Here is a 9,429-nt window from a genome sequence, read left to right as displayed (position 1 = left end):
AATTTACTAGGGCACGCCGAAGGAAAAACATAGCAACATTATGTAAAAAGATAAATAAATTTAAAGGTAGAATGTTTGATTAAAAAAAATAATAATAAAGGACACAATTAATACGATTTAACATGATTTCCCCACTGACAATTGTGTACTATACTTTGGGTCATCTCATATGATCATATAATGACACTAGTCACTAGTGAGGGTCATTGAGCCTATTTATGGACAAACCCGTATTTATATTAACATTACTATGTCAGCAAGAAAAGAAGAAAATAAGAAAAGTGACTCTTTTCAGTAATATATATGTATGAACTGACCAAAGCCTTTATTTTATTTTATTTTATTTTATTTTATTTTATTTTATTTTATTTTATTTTATTTTTAGAATTTAGGCTACAGATGAGAAAAACATTACAATAAGGGATTTGTTTGCAGCAAAGGTTGGATTCGCCAATAGGCAGCACTTTGTGATTGTTTCTGTTAATAACTTTTATGGACAGAATTTCTAGGCGCTGCCGAAGCATTGAGGGGATCTGGTTTGGTGTCCTCAGTATTAGATGATGAGTTACTGTTGGTTTCTTCAAGGCGTGACCTCCAACTCTCACTGGAGTGGTTTGTAGCCACGTGTGAAGTGATTGGGATGAAAATCAGCACCTCCAAATCTAGGGTTAGGCTAGGTTCTTGCAACGTATGCTATGGTCTTGTTTCACATTGTGACATCATACGTGACAACGTATCAAAGACAATTATTGTGTGAGTTCAGAGGGCCACCATGCGTAAATTTTTTTGTCTGAATTCCAAATTGTGCAATGTCAGGGCCTGAGCAAAGAAATACAGCATGTTGTTCTGTTCTGAACAAGCAGGGCACATTCGGGACAGTTTCTTATCAAAGTGTGGTGCTTAGTATCAGCAAGTTACACATTTGTAACCGTCATGTTCAGTTCTCTCATGTATCTCACTGTCTATACACCCCCTGCTGTCAGAGTGATTCTTCGGTCATTCGGGCTAGAGGTGACTCATCTCTACGGCAACCTCCCTTTTTCTCACCTCACTAAAGGCTATAAATAGAGTAACCTTTCTAGAGAAAGAAAAGTGAAAGCTCAGTTTGTGCAGATGTGATCATGTTATTAAAACATAGATAGGCCTTGTTATATGACCAACGATTGAGTCTACTTTGTAGTAAAATTGGGAGTGCTTATGAATCCGTTCAGTTAGATTTAGTTTGGCCACCAATGACTTTACCGTCATCTGTGACAACAAAGCCAGGAAATTCATGTCTGATCACAAAGCATCCCAACCATGAGGGAAAAACAAAAAAGATCTTTACCAGAATCAGCAGATGGTCAAGTGAGGCTGAAATTTGAGCTCACATGGCTCCATGATATCCTGTTGACGATGACTTCAACCCTACAAATAACAAGTCTTTCTATACAGTATATTGGATTTCACTCACTGGCTAGGAGATCTAATAATAAAATGTAATTGTTGCAAATGTTTCCTTGAAAATGTATTAATTGTAATAGCATAATAGTAGTCAAAATTGCCAATTTAAGTCCCTGTAAAGATACATGAGCGCTCGAAAACAAAAGTCCCCTTCACACAGAGTGAATTCGATTTAGAATTTTTAATTAAAACAACCTTTCATGCAAGTAGCTATGTCATTTCACTCAGATAGGAAATTATATATTGAGTGCTTGGACCAGTCCTCCAGTTACTGTTGTCTTGGCAGCTGTATAACAGAAAAAAATCCAATTGAATAAACAAAGTCTTATATTATGTTATATACAGGCGGATGAGCAGGTTTCTAACCTGGGGGGAAAAAATTGTTGGCCCAAACACTGGTGAGGTCAATATGTCAGAGATGACATACAACACAAAGGAAATAGTTGTGAATGATGGAAATAGACCGATAAGGTTTTTTCAGGGCCGATACCAATCCCGGTTATTAATAGTCAAGGAGGCCGATAACCAATATTTGAAGCCGATTTTCATTTCCAGTAAAAAGGGGGAAAAAATATTGGTATAAATTTTTTTTTAAATACAAATGCCAATGCCTTGACTTTGCTTACTGAACAATATTTCAGACTTTTCAAAATGTATGTTTTTTTCATCTTAGACAATATACTTCATTTAAAAAAAAAAAAACATTTTAGGGAGCTCCCAAAGTTAACAGTATGTCTTAAAAAGTTAAATGGAAACCTAAAGGTATAATGTGCTGTTTAAAAATGTAATATTAAAGCTTTTTCTATATTATGCATGCTCCACCAGTGCCCAAATGAGTACGAAAAGCCCTGACTGTTTTACTCTAACTGCATCTATTAGCTTTTATCAATCCCTTTATAGTAGAGAGTGCGGACCCTGCACACTCCACAGTTTCTTTGGGGAGGGGCGGAGTTTTTCTTACCTCATTTGAAGTCATGTCTTCGTTTGTCAAATGTGGCTGTCGCTTTAAGATCGTGGGTCTGGGACTGTGCAGATCGATCCAAGTATCGATAGAATGGATACTAACATGAGTATCGGTATTGGATCGATACCAGAGCGCTAGTATCGTATATTTTACATTTATTTATTTATTTTGCTTTCTCATGGGTCCCTCGCACAATCCCTTTGTAGCACACGCGCATGTCAAGCACTGACAGGCACTGACACTAACAAATAATTATTTTTACAGTAAATAATATGACAATGAGTCATATTATGCTTCATTTGAGCTTTTCCAACTATTAGTTGAGCTAGGTATTAGTGTAGCACAACATGTAAGTATCGTTTACGTCATGTGACGAGACTAGAGGAACTTCGGTGGCTGACGTTTCTTTGAATGCAGAAGAGTGACAGGGGCTAAGAATATGAAGATTATTACTACATTGCAAATTTAAATAATAGCCCAGGTATGTTTCTGTTGAGGATATTATATTATAGCATGTTTAAGAATCTAACAAGAAAGTTTAATTTGCCCCCCAAAAAGGTTTTTTAATAGGACAAATAATTAAAAATAGCATAATATTTTATTAATCTAAAAGTACTTGGTATCGGTATCGGCGATATTGGCACCAGTATTCACTTGGTATTGATCGATACCAAATTCTCAAGTATCGCACAGCTCTAACACGCACCATGAACGAGCACAGATGCTGCAGTTATGCTTTGGGCCAGAGGTGGCAGTCGCGAGTAAAAACCCATTTATAATTCCCCAAAATAAAAAAAAACTTTCACATTTCTTTGTTTTAATGTTGAACAAAAACAAAAGTTTCAGAAGGTTCCCAGTGTCAGCAGAATCTTTTATAAAGTTACCTGAAAATTTAAATAAATGGTTAGTAAATAGGAGTATAGCTTGACCTTTTATCAGCTGTCAGAGTTTGAAAAAAGGCAGATACCGATATTCGTCAAATGCCCAATATCGGCGCCGATAATCTGCCCTAGTGAATGATTCATGTTCCTCATTCCTTCAACACATATCTGGCCACATCTGTGAAAGATACTCAGAGGAAATGTAATGTTAAGTATAGTATTTCGAGAAATCTTATGTGGAAATCAGATGATGTTCAGTGCCACTTGATTTGCTATTATTAAGAGTTAGGTTTAGAGTTAGGCCGTGCGCCAGGGTTAGAATTACTTTAGGGTTAACCTCAAAGCAATAAGTCTTCACCCTTTGACATTAAAACCTACTTCTGGGCTTCATAAATGTAATTCATGGCGATGGGTCGGCCGGCATCTTGAAACTGAAAAAAAAAATAAAGGCATTTATGTAATGATAGTAATCTGCAACGAGAGGAATCCCTGACATCAATTATCGGACTAATGAATAAGAAAAGAGGCTTCTCAAGGTGTTTGTAACTTTCATTTACCCATTAGCAACGCACTCCTTTGAGACAGCGCTTAATGAATAAAAGGCTCTTACGCAGATACACGTGTATTTGCTCGACCTATACTTTGGCCTCGTATAAATGAACAGTCTATAATAGGCAGCTCATTAGGCCGGTGGTTATTTTATAAAAGAGGTGAGGGCATCTCAAGGACAAATTGTACCAGTGACGTAATGCTCGGTGACATCTTTTCAATCGTCTTCTTGAAGTCTTCATGGTATAATTTTTGTTTTATAAACCTTTAAAATGTTGTACTTATTACACTTTCATCTAAACATATCTGACATCTGGTTCAGCTAAAATAAAATAAAAAATTGGAGTGAGGGAGTTTTTCTTCGTTATGGTAATAAAGTGCTTTACTGTTAAAACATTCACAGGCCACTTCGTTAGAAACACTTACACAGTCATATGAAGTCCGAATAATTAATTACATCATTGGGGATTAAAACTCTAAATGTACCCCAGTAATCATCCACCACATTGCACAATAAACTAGTCATTTGTTTGAAAAACATAGTCTACAAAGTTTGTCGTTTTGAGCATTTTGTTTAATTTGTAAATTGCTTGGAAGTACTAACCTAAGATGCATCAGTATCAATATTTTAGCATCCATTAAGCATCCACAATCATATAGCATTGCATATGTATCCACTCAGAATACCTTGAATTTTTGTAAAGCATAAAAATTGTGGACCTTTTCCAAAGTTTGGGGAAAAAAACATAGTTGATGTCAAACTTTTATTTTTATCCCCAGCTGATGTCATAAACTTGTATTTGTATCCCTGTTTTCCACTGTTTGGGAGCAGTCGACTGACAGATGCTGTTTAGTTTGCATTATGTAAAATGGAAGAAAAAAAAGTGGTGAAACTTGGACCAAAGTCTTTCCATACTGGCCTTTAGCGTCGCTCATCTTTAAAATGGTCTTATGACTTTTGCATGATTGTCTCATCATCTGACTTGCTATTTTCAGCCTTTCCTCCCTGTTTGCGTATGACATTCTTTTGCAGTCTTTGTTCCTCCTCCCGCCTCCTCCTGCCTCACTTGTGAATGAAATTGGCCCAGGCTGTGAACTCTGAAGCTTCACGCCGCTGACGTTACCCAACACTGAAGCAATGTCCTATCAGCACCTACATTATACGTTTGCCTATCATACCTACACTGGCCGGATTACTACATTCTAATTCCACAAAATGCTTGCAACACAGGCAGGCTTGCAAATAAAAGTGTCTCTATTGACTAGGGCATTTTTTTTCTCCTGGAAGCTGTCCGCTGATTGTGAACCCTGACGTTACACAAGGAGATTGTGATGATGGCTATTCTGGCTGAGATGCTCAAGCCGACATTGTAACTAAATTTTTTAGTATCTAAAAACGGTTGTGTTCATTTTTTCCATCAAATTTCTGGTCTGTTCACAACATTGCATAGAAATACAATTCAATCCACATCAAAAGGCATACTAGGTAGTGGCTACAAGTAAATATTGAGTTTAGCATGCAGAGGCTAACATAAGTGCTAACTAATTCCAGAACCAGCAGCACAACGTTACTGGATGACAGCACCAGAAGTAAATAGCTTTACAGTTTTATTTTTATTTTTATTTTAGAGTACAGTAGTTAACTTTGTTTTGTACATGCATAACAAGAATAAGTCATACGAGGTTTTATGATGACAACAAGTAAATGGCAGTTTTTCACATCTACTATATGAAAACGTGGTTGAAGTCAAATCAAATCTTAGCTTGTTTGGACAAAATGCCAAAACATATATGTTCATAGCATTCTGGAGTATCAGATTGGCAAAAAATATAATAATCTGTTCAGCCTGTTTTCCATGTCTCGTTATCAGGCTTCATGCAGAGATTGCTGATTAGCTGATCATTTGAAACACCTGTGTTGCTTGTGGGAAACATGGAAAACAGGCTGGATAGGGGTACTCGAACAACTGATCTAAACCATAATTTTCCCATTTTTCCCCCTCCCAGGCTTGCTGTGGAAGGTGCCAATGCTGTAATGGAGGCTTGAATCCAACTCACAAATGTGGCCCTTTCAGAGGTAGTACCAAAAGTGGAACATCAACATTGTGTAATTACTGCAGAGTGTGAAGTTTAACCCCTGATGGCAGCAATCATCAATTTATCTGAATGTGAAATGTCGCGGCTTTCTGAACATGCACTTTGGACACTGTAACGTCCCATTTCCATTAGCCCCGTCTGAAACTGAAGACAGACTGACACAAACATTTGCTCTAAATGTGTGAGAAAAACACTGCAAAGGCCACACTTACATTATTACATCACAGTGTTCTGATAGACCAGACTGACTGAGGAATGTGTTCCAGTCTAAAAGTGTATTCTAAATTTACTTGAGAAATTCAAGCGAATGCGAAAACTTGCGTGCGCAAACCTTGTGACGCCGCGACTGATACGATCAGCCCGCTGCTTTGCGATTATGTCCATGCTTCCTTTTTCAACGGGTCAGCTCCATTAACGTCACTGCATGGAACAGAAAAGAGCTACTCATGCATATGCTCTAATTGTCAGCAAATTATGCAACTGACCTACAGGTATAACGGGCTTGGTGGGAAGGGGGGATAGGCTGCTCATTATAGGACAGGAGTTATTAATATTTTTTATATATTTTTTTACATCCTAGAAAGGAGCAATGAATGTCATTGCCATTGCTATCATGTAGATACAAAGGAATATTAATGAAAAATACCAATACAGTATAACAGTACGTCATAACATTACAAGAAAGTTATATTGTTGCAAGAAATATTGAAAGAAAAAAGTAATAGATAAGAAAATGACAGAATATTATATTGTTATTTTACAGGAATACATTTGTAATAATGTGTATGTGTGTGTGTGTGGGGGGGGGGGGGGTGGGGGGGGAACTCATATTGCTACAAGAATACATTTGGAATATTAAGATAAAAAGTTGGAATTTTACAAGAATAATGTTGTCATAATATGAGATATTTTTAAACCAAGTATACATTTGATATGACAGAATAAAATAAAAAATAAAATTAAATAAAAATCACTATCACTATTCTCATACAGTAATTTCGTGACTTTATCTATTGTAGTATAGTTTTTATTATGGATGGGTGCGTACCGATACCATGTATTGGTGTCAGGCTGATACCTGGCCTTTTTTCAAGGCATCAGTACTCGCATTGGCGGCTGATACCAGTATTGGCTGGTCTTTTGTGGCTTCTGTTGTTTTACGGAAAATGGTTTAGTTTTTAATTTTTAAAAAAAATATCTTTCATTGTTTTTTGTGGGGGAAATGTTATGTATCAAACGTACTAGGGGTACTTGGTATGGGTATTGGTGACTACTCATGAGGAGAGTACTTCTACTGTTATCAGGCTGAAAAAAAAGTGATCTCGAATATCCCTAGCTTTTGTACAGTTTTTTCCTCTTTCATCAAGACTCTCTTGTCCATGTAGAAATAAAACTACAGACCAAAAAGCAAAACATTTCTCTGTATCGTGACATAATTCATCCCTTTGTTTTGATCCATTCAGCTAAAAATATCCATCAAATAACCTTAATGGATTCCTCCCCCCACCTCCCACTCCCCTGTGACGCAGGCAGGTTATAAATGCAGTGTAACGCGCATGTGAATGTGCATCATCTGCAAACATAATTCTTTGCTGACATTGCCTGTTGAGGATTACGCTAAATCAAACGTGAGCGCTAATCTGGGATCGGGCACCTTTTTGTCTAATTTATTAGTAACAATGTGATTGATCGGTGACCTAAATATGTCCACAGGCTTCCGGTAAGGGTTTAAATAGGTGACTGAACAAGTAAGAAGATCAGTTTAAGTATTATCTTCACTTGACTAAATATTCTTGTTCTGGTATCTGCTCAAATAATTTAATAATTCAAGCATCCTTTTCCATTGTGGGTTCTCACGGGCACGATGTCTTGACATGAGCCACTCAGTCAGGAGGTTATATAACATGCAGATTTCCTGAAAGATTTGGATTGATTCATTTTTAGGAAGATACTTTTTTTCAGGGCTGATCACTAGACTTCACACGGACAAAGTTTGAAGGCTCTTTCATCTTCGTAAATGTTGCAGCTTTCTGAAAATCCTGAATACCTAAAGCTGGGGGAAGACATAGCATTTTTTTGGATCTTTTAATCATCCATCCATCCTTTTTTCCATGCAAAACACTGGGAAGTATGCATGGTGATTTCTTCACAGTATTCTAGTTTTTCACATCCTGTTTTCGTGGGTTTTATGAGCTGGAAGCCCAAATCATGTAAAGATAAACAAATAAATACTTGAAATCACTTAAATTGTATATTATAAATTCAGTACAATACTATAGGAAACATACAGTATTTTACAAGATCACTGCTGCCTGTAAAATACTGTCGTTTTTACAGTTACAACCTTTATAGTGTATGCTTATAAAAACTAATCAAGTTTGTACAAAACGTCGTGCTGAAAAAAATGCATAATGGGCCTCATGGCATCTTCCATCCTAGGCCTCCAGGATTAGCAATAGGGGAATGTAATCTGTTCTCCCCAAGGAACTCTCCTCTTTTGGAGGAGGCTTATTATTCACCCTTGAAATTGCTGTATGACATCTCTTAAGCGTAGCTTTTTAGTTTTGGCGTCAGGATTTGATGCGCTTAATTTGTTTCAGCATCTATTTCAACACTCCTTGTAATGTTCAGTGTGAGAGCATCCCCGTTGTCAGAGAGGCAATGAGTGAGAACAGATTATCGAAATGACTGAAGTGCAAAAATTGTTGAGTTTTCAAGCTCTGACACATTTGCAGTTACACACATATGAGTGATGTGTTACACATCGTTTATACCACCCATTCGGTATTTGCAAGTGGGAGTGATTTGGAGTCGTGAGGAAAGAGTGAAAAAGCAATTCTTATTTCATAATACATCACAAGCGTGAAGATGCAATAAGCGACCGAAAGATTAGCCACTTCCCGATGATGCCAAAGGCAGATTCTTATGACTCCCGTCCCTCGTGTTTTTATCAAGCCAATTGACGTTCATACAAAAATGACACAAATACTCCTGATTTCCCGAAAGGCCTAGGGGTAGAAATCACAACGATTCCAGCCAAATTATCTATTAAACACCCGTAATGTCAGGAACGGTACTGATTTCTGCCTCCTTGGCACTCCGGAAAACCAGGAAGCTGGGCAGCTCTGCCAGTGAATGAGTTGAATCCAGTAGTTAATCCCCTCACCCATGAACATGGAGTATGTGTTTCCAATCAGTGGTGTCAACTCTCGGTCCAGAAAGTAAAAAACCCTGACACAGTTTGGACCGGCAGGTCAACGAGCTCTTGCCGGCCGAGAAGAAGCACCTGTGGCTAAAGCCCAACTGTGGCAGGGTGTAACAACTGGTAGAATATTGCTCAACAGCAGCTTCTCCAGGTACTTCATTAATGATGGATATGAGGGCAACAGGCCGGTAGTGGTTCTTCTACTACATATCATATACACACGAGGTCTGTCCCTAAAAAAGACAATGCCGGATTTTCACAGTGGCGCATGAATATGTCGACAAGTGGAC

The sequence above is a fragment of the Leptonotus elevatus genome, chromosome 15 (assembly GCF_054856555.1).
Source record: "Leptonotus elevatus isolate MCC_2025b chromosome 15, RoL_Lele_1.0, whole genome shotgun sequence".
In the NCBI taxonomy this organism is placed as follows: Eukaryota; Metazoa; Chordata; class Actinopteri; order Syngnathiformes; family Syngnathidae; genus Leptonotus; species Leptonotus elevatus.
Note: the sequence above shows the minus strand (reverse complement) of the source record.